Raw genomic sequence first — 15,961 nt, 5'->3', positions numbered from 1 at the left:
CCTTTTGATAAGTGCTTTGTACACCTTGATATTTTCATCCTTAATAGTTTCGTTGGGAGCATCTCTATTCGCTTTCCTGACAGATTTACAATCATTGTCATACCACGGGTTGGAATTCCTATTGTTCTTATTATATGATACATCCTTAGAGTTGTTAATTGTAGTGGAGAGGATAGTAGTAAATTTGTGGTATATCTGATCATTGTTGTCATTATATGTTAAGGAACTCAAATCCCTCATTAAAACTTTTAAGAAGAGATCCGTTTTACTTTTTTCATAATGCATGTGTCTTGGAATCTCATCATTTATATGTGTGTGGTTGGTGTACATATCAAGGTTAAGGGTTAAGGATAGAGGTCTATGGTCAGTGATCCAAGAGGATTTTGTTAGTCCAGAGAGTTCAGGTCAAGCTTCAGCTTCGTCAGCTTCGCTAGTGTTATTCAGTGTCCGGTGTTGTCTTCAGTTCTTCCGATGTTGGTTACCTCATCATGGTAGAGGTGGTCCAAATTGTATTTCATGGTGTGACAAAACTTTATGTAATTGCAAAGGTTTTAAGGCTAAGGTGGAAGATCTTTATGATACTAAAACCTAACCTAAAACCTAAGTACTAAGTCACAAACCTAAGTGGCTAAACCTATGTGCAGAAAACCTAATGTATAAGGTCTAAACACATGAACCTAAGTAAATAACCCATTTCCGACTTATGGTTAAATCATATATTAAAAAACTAAACAACTCACAGTCTAAACTGCGCGGAGGTCAAACCGTCGGAGGTTGCAGTGACATGTGAATAGAATTGAGTTACCCCACAGTCCCTAACCGTGGCAGAGATCGTAAAGACATAAACACATGTGAACAGACTTACCGCTAGTGGGAAGACCATGACTGCGTCGGAGAAATCTGTTGTGACCACCATGGAGGTAAGCCATAACTGTCAGAGGTAGGCTGTCACATGAAACCGTCGGAGCGCACCACAAGCCAGAACCGCAAGAGGATGACCGCGGAGGTGGCAGCCTGCAACTAGACCACGACATTCACATGCTAGTAGTTAAGTTGTTCTGCGCTGGTAGCTGACCACTAGGGGTCAAGTTTAATTATCAATTCTATTTTAGGTTTTTGGTTGGTTTTTGGCATAAAGTTAATTCAATCACTATGTAACTTAACATTAAGGTGTCCACTAGTCATAAGATCAAGCATCTACCTATCCAAATCAAACCCATTCATGCATATCTTATCCATGGGAACTTCGAATGAACCTAGAGTCTTATAAATTCATCATTTTTCTCGTGTAAAGGTATTAGAGTGATTTTGAAGTCTTGTAAGTAGATGCTGAGCTAGAGACGCAGTTATTGATTTGAGTCTATCTTGGCCGTCCAAAGGCGGAATTGGGAATCGAGACAAGCGTTGGAAAGATAGGAGAGAGAGATTTCTGTTGACAGAGACAAAAAGTTCCTGTGTGCATATTCAGTCTAGTATTTTTTCTATGTAAAGGACCTCTTTTGATCAATCCTAATAAAGTGGATGCCCATCTTGAAAGCACACCCAGAGAAGTAGTCCATTAGGGACGAACTCAGTAATCAATTTTTGTTGTCTTCCATATTTGTTTTTACTGCAAGTTCAAGCTTAATTATGTTTCTTAAGTTATTGATTCAGTCTTAAATCAACTGCTTTCCTTCAGTTTTCCACAATCAGCACTTAAGGTTAATAATCAATTCACTTTTGGCAATTAATAAATTCTACTTCAGTTTTAGTTTATGATCGATTTTAGACCATATAATTTGGTGTCATAGTAGGTTGTGTTTGGTATAAGTTTTTCCAGTGAATGTTAACCAGGTCAAAGTCACAACTTGGAGAAGGAACACTTCATGAGTTTGATCCAGATATTGGAAAGCGAAGAGTCGCTCATAAATCGACCATGACAGGATCTGATGCAGGTGAAACTCCTTAAGCAAAGATGAGCGAGGAACAGTTTCAGAAAGTGTTTTTGAGCATGCAATAGATGTTGGGAGAACTCTACGAAGATAAGAAGGTGAGAGATGCAGCTTCTTCCTCAAAGACATCGAAGAAGGACAAGGGTAAAGGCAAGGCTGATAAACCTCCTTCTCTTCCATCATCTCCATTATCATCTTCTTATTTTTCTTCTTCCAGTTCATAATCTGAAACAGAAAAGAAATCTAAGAAAACATCTCTTTTAAAACTTGATGCAAAATTTGATTTACTTGTTTATGATGGCGAAATGAATCCTGAAAAGTTATATAACTGGATTAAGCAATTAGAAGTGTATTGTCGTATTCAGAAAATTTCTAACGGTAAAATGAAAATTTAGTTAGCTACACTTAGAATGGGGGGAACAACTTTAATATGGTGGGAAAGTAAAACTCAAATAGATGTAAAGCGGAAAGGTAAAATCATCTCTTCATGGTCTAAGTTTTTAAAAGCTCTCAGGAAACAATTCTATCCTTTAGGACACATGCAGCAAGTTGTATTTGATTGGCAGCATTTGAGGCAAGGTAAGGGGCAAAATGTTCAAGAGTTTACTCAGGAATTCAAGAAGAAAGCTTTGGCGCTTGGTATTCCATTGGATACACGTGAAACTTTATTAAAGTACATTGGCAGTTTACATTCATATTTACAACATACATTATTGATGTTTAATCCTGATGACTTTGATGAAGTGTGTGTTCAATCCATACATATTGAATCAGGTAGCAAACTGTTCAAGTTTTCATAGAAACCATCCAGACAGTTGGAAATCAAGGATTCCAAAGACATCAAGAGGAAGGGCAATTTGAAGGGAAAGAGATCAACGATAGCTTAGAAGGAAAGTGAGAGACCTACTTGTACTCATTGCTAAAGGATTGGACATGATGAGTCCAAATGTTGGAAACTTCACCTAGAACTTAGACCAAAGAAGTTCCAGAAGAAGAAAGGTGAAAAGAAGGCTAATGAAACAATCCAACAAGATTTGGGCTCCAACTCAGGGGATGAAGGTAAAATAACAGCAATGGTTTCGACAGGTAAAACTTCTGACACTAGTTCAAGTTATAGTACTTATGCATCTTCTTCAAACTCAAATCATCTAAATGAGGATAAAATGGTTGAATTATTTCATATAAGGATAACTTCTAAGCACAAGAAAATAGATACATTGTTTGACAGTGGATCACAGACAAATTTAATATCTAAATATTTAGTTAAGAAATTGGGTTTGGAGACACAAAATCATCCAAGACCATACCCACTAGGTTGGCTAAATAAAGAGACTCAAATTAATGTCACAAAGCAGTGTCAGTTAAAATTTTCCATAACAAATAATTACATTGATGAAGTGGATTTAGATGTGATTCCAGCAGACATATGTGGAGTAGTGTTAGGAAGTCCTTATCTCTATGATCGTGATGCAATGTTTCATAGGAAAGAGCATAAATATCACCTTAAGAAAGATGGGATTGAATTTATTGTCAGGGCACATAAACTCAAATCACACTTGGATTTAGTTTCAGTTAATCAAATGAAGCGATTAATAAGCTCAAGTAAGAAATATGTACTCATGGTTGTAAAAGAAAAACATAAGGATCAACAAGATGCTTTTTCAGGTTGTAAGTCTCAGTTTAAAGATAGTTTGGTTAAAGTGGTGGAATCTTTTCCAAGTCTATTTAAAGAACCAAAACATCTTCCTCCTAAGAGAGAAATACAACATGAGATACAATTGATGTCAGATGCCCCTCTTCCTAATATCAGAATGTATCGCATGTCAGTTATAGGGAACGAAGAAATAAAGAAACAAATCTAGGAATTGATTGAAAAAGGTTTTATTCAACCCAGTTCATCTCTATGTGGCTCACCCATAATTTTGGTTCCTAAGAAAGATGGGACATGGAGAATGTGTGTCGACTTTAGGGCCTTAAACAAGATCACAATAAAAAACAAGTATCCTCTTCCCAGGATAGATGATTTACTTGATCAACTGAAAAATGCTATTTATTTCACAAAGTTAGATTTAAGAAGTGGGTATCATCAAATTCGCATAGCATAAAATGACATATGGAAAACTACATTCAAAACTAGGCAAGGACTATTTGAATGGTTAGTAATGCCTTTTGGTTTGTGTAATGTGCCAACAACTTTCATGCAGGTTATGAATGATGTATTATGCCCATACATTGATAAATTTGTCATAATCTACTTGAATGATATCCTGATTTTCAGTTCAAGTATGGAAAACATGTTAGGCATGTTAAGCAGGTTTTTGAAGCGTTGCACACGAAAAAATTGTACCTTAAACTTTCTAAATGTGAGTTTGGGAAAAATTCACTGAATTATCTTGGTTACATAGTTGGAGGTGGAAGTTTGAAAATAGATCCAACTAAAATCGATGTGATTGTTAAGTGGCCAAGACCGCATAATGTGACTGAAGTTAGAAGCTTTATAGGTGAAATTCAACATTGGAGGAAATTTATTGCTCAATTTCTTTGATTGCTTCACTGTTACATGATTTAACAAGTTATAAAGTTCCCTTTCAGTGGGGAGGAAAACAACAAAAATCTTTTGATACACTTAAGAAGAAAATTGTCACAGAACCAATCTTAGCTTTACCAGATCTTCAAAAACCATTCGAAATTGAAACAGATGATAGTCGTTATGCAATGGGTGCAGTGTTACTTCAAAAAGGGAAACCAATTTGTTTTCATTCTGAAACTTTTTCTAAGGTAGTAATGAATTATTCGACATATGATAAAGAACTGTTTTCTTTGATAGAAAGTGTTAAAAAATGGAAACATTATTTAATGGGTAAGGAAACGATGATTCACATAGATCATCGGCCGCTTCAGTACCTGCAGTCTCAAACTAAGCTGCAACAATCTTGTCATTACAAATGGATGAGATTCCTTCAACAATTTCACTTAGTAATTAAGTACAAGAATGGTGTCACAAATAAAGTAGCTGAAATGCTGCCTAGACGATCTTTGAATGCTTCAGTAGTGCTATAGAATAATTATTTGAAACATGAAAATTATATAGAACAATATAGTATAGATGCTGATTTCAAAGATATTTATGAATCACTAACTCATGATGCTCAAGTGGAAGAAGTCAATTATCATATTCATGACAGGTTGTTATATTATCTGGGTAAGTTGTGCATACCACAGACAGAAAGAGCGCATGTCATTTTGGAAGCACATTCTTCTCGCATTTTAGGACATTTTGGAGTAAGCAAAACAATGACACAAGTTCAAAGGTATTGTTACTAGCCTCGTATGTATGAAACCATTGTTAAGTACGTTAAAGGATGTGTGATGTGTTCGACCAACAAGCCAAATAATCGAAAGATCGGTTTGTACATGCCACTTCCAGTTCCTTTGCGACCATGGGACAACATTTCCATGGATTTTGTTGGAGGAATTCCTATGTCCAGGAGAGGGCATGATTACATGTATGTTGTGTTTAACAGATTCAACAAGATGTGCATTCTTGTTCTGTGAAAAAAGCAAGTGATAGTTGAACAAACTGTAAAGATGTTCTTCGAATAAGTATGAGTTCATTTTGGGATACCTGCTTCCATTATTTCTTATCGAGACACTCGTTTTGTAGGAGAGTTTTGGTCTACTTTGTGGGGACTCATGGACACAAAGCTGAAGAAGAACACAACTTTTCATCCAAGGACTGACGGACAGACAAAAGTGGTGAACAGAACAGTCATACATATTCTCCGAGGTTACTTCAGTAAACATCCTAAGTTGTGGGATGAATCTTTACCTTATGTGCAACATGCTTACAATTGAGGTTTACATTCTTCAACTAATCGATCACCATTTGAAACATGTTTTGGGTATCTACCAAAATCATTGATGGATTTCATGTTCGGTGATGTGAACATGATGATGCAAACAAAGCAGTTAAGTTCATTCAATGGATACAACAGATACATGAAGCAATGCAGGATTAGTACAAAATGCGCCATGACAAGCATCGAATCGGTCATCATTTTCAGGTCGGCAATTAGGGATGGTTGTATATCAGTAAAGACAAGTTGAAAGGAGTAGGTAAGAAACTAAAACCTATCAGGTATGGCCCTTTCAAGATTGTGGAAAATATTGGAAATAATGCATTTCGATTAAATTTACCTCCTTACATGCGTATTTACTCAGTTGTAAATGTGGAAAATCTGAAATTGTATGAACCTCCGATGATCATGGATCCTGAGGAAGATACAAAGATTTCGACTATTGATGATTTGGCACCTGAGTATATGAATGATTTGCACGAAGATATCATCTTGGACAGGAAGATTCAATCTTCAAGGCATAAATATGTTGAATATCGTCGAGTGGGACTTGTTAAACACATACATGGTAGCAACAAAATATGAAATATAAGCATGAGAATACGTATATTATTGACAATGATATACATTTATAATACATGGTGTGACCCTTGGATTCATATTCCAAGTGGTCTCTTGGACTCCCTTTGGCTGTTCAACTTCCACACTAGCCCTTACAGGATTAGGTGTCCAACATTCCCCCCCTTAATCCGAAGGGTTATGTATGAGTCCAAGAAGAGAGCTGTAATACAAAACATGCAAAAATGTATGGCATCACTATGCTAAATGTGCTCTCTGAAATGTTGGTATAAAGGGAGGTGGTTTAAGGATGACCACCAACACTGGAATGCTTAGTGCAGTTCTTGGAACTCTTCCAAGTCTGGAAAGAAGCTGAGGTCTTTAGCTAGAGGAAGTGCTCCTGATGTTTTGAAGAGGGAAACCTTCAACCATGAAAGGGAGGTCTCACCCCACATAAAAGGGAGAAACTCAACATGAAAAAGGAGGTCTCAACCTGTGATGGTTTAAGGATTACCACCAACTCTGGAAAGCTTAATGCAATTCCTGCAACTCTTCCAAAACCCACAAGAAGCTAAAGTCTTCTGCTAGAGGAAGTGTCACCAATTCTTTGAAGAGGCATCACCAATTGAAGGCATGCTCAAGGTCATATTTGTCTCTGGCTACAACTCTGAATCTGATATGGCGAGTTATGGATCAGGCTCGATTGATGTGACTTTGAAGCTTGTAGATGACCATCACTTCCCCCCCTGTCAGATACAAGGTGAGATGATGGAGAAAACTCAACTGCAAGACTATTCAATACTCTAGAACAAGTTTGGACATATGACTGAAATATCTTCTTTGTTATTGATGCCCACTGCCAAGAAGCGATCCATCCAAGATGAATCTTTGTTCTTGCAAGAGGCTTGTTTTTGAAGCATCTATTTGAAGAATGACTGGTTTTATGACAATGCTTACATGGATGAAGATCAAAACAATGATCTTGCATATGGCCAACTCGGTGACAATGTTGGCATTTCACAATCTATTGTTGTTGTTGTGGAAGAGGAGCAAAATCTGAAACAATTGAAGGTGAATTGTCATGAAGGAATCCAAAACTCTGAAACTGTTTATTTGGGGTAGCATCAGATGTGCTCTAGCCACGAAATTTAGTGGAGAGGTTGGGGCACATGAGATCTCCAATACCCAGAAAGGGTTTGGGCAGATTCTAAACAGATCATGAGATATTAAAATAATTAATATTTTTAACGGAGTCCCTAAGTCTAAACTTAGGGAAAATAAAATATTAATGTGTATTAATATGAATATGTGTTAGAGTGGTCTAAAAGACAAGGATCAAGCCAAATCTAATCTTAGCTGTTGATTAGGGACTTAATCTCGGCCGTTGATATGTCAATAGGAAAAGTATAAGAGGAGGCTTGAGGGTCACTTGGAGATGCACACTAGAGTGATCAATCATTCTATTCTCTAGAGCAGCGTTTGCTAAGAGAGATAGAATCAGTGATCAAAGAGTAGTTGAGGGGCATTGAGTACAGAGAGAGACAGAGATAGTGCCGGGAGAGCAGTAGAGCAGCCAGAGAGAGTGACGCAGGAGCAGCCAGTGCTCACGCAGGGCCACGCAGAGGCAGCTAAGTGCTGCGCAGAGCACCAGAGAGGTCAACGTAGCTGACGCAGAGGCTCAAAGAGATGACGTAGGGCCTCTTAGGGCTGACGTAGGGCCTCTTGGGGGTGACGCAGGCCAAGATAGGATAACTCAGGGCCAGCTCTGGGCTAGGAGAGGCTGATGAAGTCCAGATTGGGTAGACGCTAGGGTTTCTGAGCAATTTTGTGCTGAGGAGTTGTCGAAAGGATTATCCTAGGTTTCAGCCAGGATATTTGCCATAAACCAAGAGGTATTACTGCCAAGGAAATTCTCTATTGGGTAGGCCAGTTTCGGCACCTAGATTGTACTCTTATATTGCTTAATAAGAAAACCCTCAGATAGTTGCACCGCTTTTCCCACATTGGGTTTTTCTGGGGACATTGGTCCAAAAATAATGGTGTCATATGGTACGTTTGTGTCTGTTTCTTTTTAGTTGTTGATCTGTAATATGTTGAGCATGCACTAGTGTTTATTTTCAGTATTTACATTGTAAATAACTTGTTAAGGAAAATAACAAGTAGGTAGGAATAAATAAGATAAAGTGCATGGAGGGTTTCTAACTCAGTAAACTTAGAAACTTCAACATGGTGTCAGAGTGTGATTGAAGATCACAGGAAGACTAAAAGACATCAGCCGAGCAGATTAATAGCAGTAGAAAACAAATGTCCTGAGGTGACAAAAGCTGTTTCTAGCAACGCAGAAGCCAAGGAATGTGACGTAGGGCTAGCCAAGGCTCACACAGGGCCATGCAGAGGCAGTCGGGATCTGCGCAGAGTCTTAGAGAGGTCAACATTGTTGATGTAGAGTGCCAGAGGGTTGATGCAGGGCCTTCCAGGGCTGACGCAGACCCATCCGGGGTGACGCAGGAACAACGTGAGGCAGAGAGGGGCTGACACAGTCCACAGATAGGCAGTTGCTGGGGTTTAGAAGGCTGCAGGAATATTGCAGAGTGGAGCTGGTGAGGTACTGTAGTCAAAACACTACCTGATAGAGCAAGGCTAGAGGAGTTAATACTGAGAGTTTCCAGCCGAGGAACCCGGATTAGTGGTGTGGTTGCACAAGACGATCAGAGTAGGGGGCATCTTGACCAGCGCTAGAAGGATTTCCAGGAGGGAAATTAGGACTTAGAGGGAGTCTAGAAGAGAACTTCCAAATGGGAAGTAGAGACTCAGAGGAGTCAAACAGATAACTTCCAGGAGGGAAGTAGAGGAGCATCATGGCACTACATGGGGTAAGAGACCAGGATAGACTGGAAGAAGCATCAAACTTCACAGGAACTTGACAAGAATCGTGTCAAGAACTTCGCCTTGAAGGTAATAGCTGTCCCAGTTGACCCCAGTGATAATGATAGGTACGAGGAGGCGATGACAAGGGCTAGGAGAATTATCCTTGACGGGGTCAAGGATCATGTAGTACCACACATAGCCGAGAAGGAAATGAAATTTGAGATGTGGGAGGCTCTCAGGAAGCTATACCAACATACTTTTGTGCAGAGAAGAATGCTGCTCGAGAATCAGATGAGGCCGTATCAGATGAAGAAGGGACAACCAATTGACACCTTCCTTGGAGGACTGAATGAGTTCTGAGATCTGTTGACTGCTATAGGGGCGACACCGGATTAGGAGCTAATGGTGAGGACAACCCCGAATGATGTCTCAGAAGACTGGGAGGTATTTTTCCAGAGTATACTGGGCAGAGTGACACTTCCACCTTGGGACGAGATGTGGGTAGCGTTTTTCCAGGAAGAGATCGGACGGCAGTGGAAGACGGGTAGTAGCAGAAAGGGGATCAAAGTCAAGAATAAGGAGGAAGATGTGGCCCTAACATCTGAGGGAAAGCAGGAAAAGCGGAAGAAGAAGGATGTCTCCAAGATCAAGTGATTCCACTATGGGGAGCTGGGTCATTATGCGACCCAGTGTCCAAGGAAGAAGAGTAAGGGAGAGTCTTCCGAGACTGAGGCAGCGCCAGCATGGGCAGAGAAGGAAGTTTTGATAGACGATTATTATGCCATGAGTTCACACACGCCACTTGAGCAGAAGTGGGGAGCCATCGAGTTGTAGTCAGATGGACTACAGGCGATGAGGGACAGGATCCTCGAGGTACCCAGCCTCTTGGATTAGACCTTCCTACAGGAGCCCCGTCGAGGAGTAGTAGGACTGGCTGAGTGGGTAGAGATGGATGCTGATTGAGTGGCAGAGAGAGCTACAATGCAGGAGTCCCAAGATAGCGCAGGGCTAGTAGGCTGCAGCAGTGCAAGAGACATGAGAATTTTTCACCAGTGCAGGATGGCACATAGAGGTGTGCAACGTTGTGAGATGCAGGGAGTTGTTGCAGCAGCGGAGAGGTTAGAGAGGGATCACTTGTCAACGGCAGAGGGAGCTCAGCATCAGTGGGTGTCTCTAGCCCAACAGGGAGGTCAGTTGGGAGATCAGTTACTTACTTCTCAGTAACTGAGTTGCAGTGCAGCAGTGGGCATCAGGATGCAACATGATGAGAGAAGGTGCAGTGTGGATGCAGTGCTGGGAGAAAGGACCAGGAACAACACGGATCCAGAGGGAGCTGTCGTATATATGCAGCAATGGCAGTGGCAAAACCATGGGCAGTAGTACAGGATGTAGCAGTGCAGAGGATGTTGGGTAGGAAGGCCTAGCATCAGCACAGGTACCGATGCCAGATGATTAAAGTAATACTCAGTGAGGAGTATTGCTAGAGCATAGTCCTCGCTAAGAGGGAGTGTTGATTTGGGGTAGCATCGGATGTGCTCTAGCCACGAAATTTGGTGGAGAGGTTGGGGCACATGAGATCTCCAATACCCAAAAAGGGTTTGGGCATATTCTAAACAATCAGGAGATATTAAAATAATTAATATTTTTAATGGAGTCCCTAAGTCTAAACTTAGGTAAAATAAAATATTAATGTGTATTAATATGAATCCAAAAGACAAGGATCTAGCTAAATCTAATCTTAGTCGTTGATTAGGGACTTAAACTCGGCCGTTGATATGTCAACAAGAAAAGTATAAGAGCAGGCTTGAGGGTCACTTGGAGATGCACACTAGAGTGATCAATCATTCTATTCTCAAGAGCGGGGTTTGCTAAGAGAGATAGAATTAGTGATAGGAGAGCAGATGAGGGGCATTGAGTACAGAGAGAGACATAGAGTCAAAGATAGTGCCGAGAGAGCAGTAACACAGCCAGAGAGAGTGACGCAAGAGCAGCCAGTGCTCACGCAAGGCCACGCAGAGGCAGCTAAGTGTTGCGCAGAGCACCAGAGAGGCCAGCGCAAAGGCTCAAGGAGCTGACGAAGGGCCTCTTGGGATTGACATAGGCCAATATAGGCTAACACAGGGCCAGTGCTGGGCTAGGAGAGGCTGACGCAGTCCAGATTGGGTAGACGCTGGGGTTTCTGAGTAGTTTTGTGCTGAGGAGCTATCGAAAGGATTGTCCGGGGTTTCAGCCAAGAGATTTTCCAGAAACCAAGAGGTATTACTGCCAAGGAAATTCTCTGTTGGGTAGGCCAGTTTTGGCACCCAGATTGTACTTTGATATTGCATAATAAGAAAACCCTTAGATAGCTTCACCTGTTTTCCCACATTGGGTTTTTCCTGGGACATTGGTCAAAAAATAATGGTTTCATATGGTGTGTTTGTTTCTGTTTCTTTTTAGTTGCTGATCTATAATATGTTGAGCATGCACTAGTGTTTATTTTCAGTATTTACATTGTAAATAACTTGTTAAGGAAAATAACAAGTAGGTAGGAATAAATCAGATAAAGTGCATGGAGGGTTTCTAACTGAGTAAACTTAGAAATTTCAACAAAAACTGGATGGGCTTTGAGTAACCTGGAATATGAAATGACATGTCCTTGTCATATCCAAGACCAGTTTTGTGCTTGTTTTGGACAAGCTCTTCCCAAGGTCTGATGATGGGCTTGGGAAGTGTAGACTGAATTTCTACATTTGCACGTACAACTGACGCTTCATTGGGTACTAAATCTTAATTCAATTCAACAATATTGACTTGCTGTTGATGGGAGTTTATCTCAATGTTCTGAATATAATGATGCTTATGTTATTGTATCTCTTCTTGTTGAAGTTGAGATTCAAGCTGCAAAAAAAATCTTCTCTTGTGTATATTGAAATAAAGTTTGAATGTCAAAAAGAGTCTTCTCTTGTGTATATTGAAAGAAAGTTTGAATGTCAAAAAGAGTTTCCTTGCTAATGTTGATTGTGCTTTCAATAGTTGACATAATTAGAGTTCTTAATAACTCTAATAAATTGCTAAGTTGAGTCATTTTTAAACTTCAATAGGTCAACTCAATTCATTAACAATAATCTAAAATAAATAGAACTCAATTCTCAACCTTCAATGTTTCAAACCAGCACAGAAAGCAACGCCAAAATTTTACAATACTAATGCAGAGAATACACCTAGTAATTTATCCCAATGGACAAAGATTGAATGGGTTGATTTGGGACTGTTTGAACCCAACTTGGCATTCCAAACAAGCTACTACAGGAATCACACCAGTCCGTCCCCTTCTAAAAATGAGCTGCTACAGGAATAGGAAACATAGATCTATAGTGATAGGATGTAGCCTGCTACAGATTCAACCATCCATTTTGAAATACGACTGTATTTCAGAATGGAACATCAACGTCCATAGATTCAACCATCGCAAGGAAATATAATCTCTAAGATGAATTGAGAAATACCAATAGTCAAGTGTTACAACACAGACATTCTATAATTGAACATCAACGATATCCTATAAAAGTGAGTTATATCAGTACTTAAGGAACAACAATGCATTGCAGAGTTATAATGTCTCTGCTTCAGAAAACGATATCACTTAACAGATCAGATGTAATAGAGCTATGATATAAAATAACAGAACATATCAGATTACCAAATAAAGCTGATGAGCAAACCACGCATAAACCAAAAGTAATAGTACAGGAGCAAGTGTTCCTCCAGGGCCGGGCCCTTAGCCTCCAGGGGTACACCGCTTGAAGTTATTCCAGGATCAAAGATGAAATAGCAACCAAGTTTGTATTAATGCATTAAACAGAATTACAACGGATCACTTCTCCACGAGAGTCGATGATCAAAGTCTTAAATTTAAGAAAAGTTACATAGAAGTATCACAGACTATCCCCGGGCTAACAATGCTGCCCCTTTTTATAATGGCGAAGGCGGAGATGTCTAGGTGCAAAAATAGTTAAAGTAGCGATCCCTCAGGATCAAAGGATCCTGAGGGATTCGCCGAACCGTTGGCTCTCAATTATCTCTTTACTTTCTTGCGTCGAGCCGATATCTCCATTTCCTTTCCTTGGCTGATACGCTTTGATTTTGTTTGCCTTGTTTGCATGCGGTTCCCCGTCAAAGGGATAGCGGTTAACCTGGCCTTGTCTTTTCCTTTGGAACGACAATTTTTCATTTTTCCTTCTTCCTGCATAAGAAAATGACAATTGTCAGTGTTTTCGTTTTGCACATTAATCTTACAGATTTTATTACAATTCCTTATCATCTACCTAGTTCATGATGCAAAAGGTTTGTAAGTTTTAATGAAAAGATGCTGAAATAATCACCAAAAACATACCTTCTTTAGTACTCCACACTCTTCAGGCTACAAGGTACCCAACTACAACTCAGTACTTCCTATCATCCCCAAAATGAAGGTCAAACTGAAGCAGTCAAAAAATGTCTGGAAACCTACCTCAGGTGTTTCACTTCAGAAAAGCAACATCTATGGGTACAATGGTTACCTCTAGCAGAATGGTGGCATAATACTAACTATCATGCCACCACTAAAATGACTCCATATGAAGCAGTTTATGGTCAACTCCCTCCTTCACCTACTTCTTATATCTAGGGATGCTCGAAGGTACAAGCAGTGGATCAACTCCTACAAAACTGTGCAACCATGCTGGCCCACCTCAAAGAGAATCTCCATCAAGCTCAAAATCGCGTGAAGCAACAGGAAGACCAACATCGTTTAGAGCACAAATTTCAAGAAGGGGATCAGGTATTCTTGAGGTTGCAACCATATAAGCAAACATCACTGAAAGACAAGGGTTGTCAAAAATTATCTCCAAAATTCTACGGACCGTATCAAATACTTCTGTGCATTGGAGAAGTAACCTACAAGCTAGCCTTGCCACCCACTGCAAAAATTCATCTCGTCTTCCATGTCTCATGCCTTAAGAAAGTGGTTGGGAACCATTGGAGAATTCAAACTAGTCTACCGGGATGAAGAAGGTTCAATCTGGCTCCAACCGGAACAGGTTCTTGACACGCGAGAAAGGAACTTGCGCGACCGCACAATCGAGGAAGTCCTCGTCAAGTGGAAAGACACATGTCCAAAGATGCGACCTGGGAATCAACCATTGTTCTTCAGCAGTGTCAACAGCTTCAGCCTTGAGGACAAGGCTATTTTTATGGGGGAGGGCATGTTAGGGTCCAACCCTAACCCCCTTATTTATGTAATAGGGTCGAGTCATAGTTATAGTTAGTTAAAGAGTCAATAAAGACCATATTAATAATTGTAAGTGGTTGACCCGCATTTAAAGAAGGGACCACAATTAGTTGCAAATGGGCCATGGTATTAGATAGTGGTATTAATAATAACCATGGTACTGACCCATGGTATTGCATGTACGAATCCTATATAAAGGGTAGAGACTCCCCTCGAGGAGCATCGTGTCTTATTTTGTAATTGAGCCCAGCCCTATTGGAGGTTTCCCCCTCGAAGAGGCAAGTGAACATTGCTTTCCTTTTTGAATAATAAAATACATGCTATTATTTCTTAGTGTTCTATGTTCTAGGTATATTTCTTCACATATTTGGTATTCTGGTATCTTCTCGCAATTCAAGAGCATAACACTTTGAGGATGTGTAGGGCATCCAAGATAAGAGTAGGCAAGAGGATCGATATTCTTTTAGGGTTGGAAACCCAAGATAAGAATAGTCCTAGAAGGTCATACTCAGTGAACACACGGATGGGTATGTACCTTGAGAGACAATGATGAAGTTGTATAGAGTCATTAGTCTCGCCAACATTATGCTCTAATCTGATGATAGATAGAGTTGTCAGTCAAGGCCTTGCTTTCAAAACAATGTTGGTTACTATGATGTTATACAGATGGGTTACCAATCTGATTCTTCTTATGAGAAATTCTTCAGATTGAGAATGACCAAGTACCATTATAAATACCCCCCTAGTTAAGAGGGGGTGTTGAAGAAAGTGCAACTAGGTTTGGTATTTACAAATGTAATTTTGACTTTATACTTGTCAAGAAAAAGAAATATTGTTTTTGTAAATTATAAGAATGATTTTCTTGCTCATTCCATAGGTCTAGGAAAGTCAAAAATTCAAAGAAATGTGTAAAGAGCTCTTCTTGAGCATATATGTAATGTATGTGAGTCAACCTAGTGTCCAAAACAACCCTCCAGGACAAGCACAATCCTCTTGAAAAAGTTTTCCTGCAAAACAATGAAGAGAATAATCAAGTCGACCTCAATATATATATATATATATATATGTCATGTCGACTCATATAAGAGACACAACGATTCACTTGGTCAAGTCGGCTTAATATGGAAACATAACCACTACATATACCCAGTTAGGGTCAGTGAAAAAGTGTAGGACAAAAACTCGGATCTCTCTTTGAATTTCGGATGGGTACAGGAATTACAGAAGCACAATTTCGAATGAAATTTTCGGAGGTCTGTTGACAAGCTTCTACAACTTCGGATGGCACAACAAGGAAAAAAAAAACTTGGACAAGTCTCTCTTATCTCGGATGGGTGCAGGAAAAATCTCGAACAAGGTATAGTGGTACAAGATAAAGGAAACAGTTCATTATTTCATATGGAGGAGGATATTTGTGGTTTTCGGATGAGTATCTCAGATGAAATCTCGACCTTCCTGAAGTCTTGAAGACCTCTGTCTCAACATATCTAACATAG

This window comes from Pinus tabuliformis, chromosome 1_2 (assembly GCF_031772625.1).
Source record: "Pinus tabuliformis cultivar Carrire ecotype Pingquan chromosome 1_2, CPIR1, whole genome shotgun sequence".
Lineage (NCBI taxonomy): Eukaryota > Viridiplantae > Streptophyta > Pinopsida > Pinales > Pinaceae > Pinus > Pinus tabuliformis.
This window is presented reverse-complemented; position numbering follows the sequence as displayed.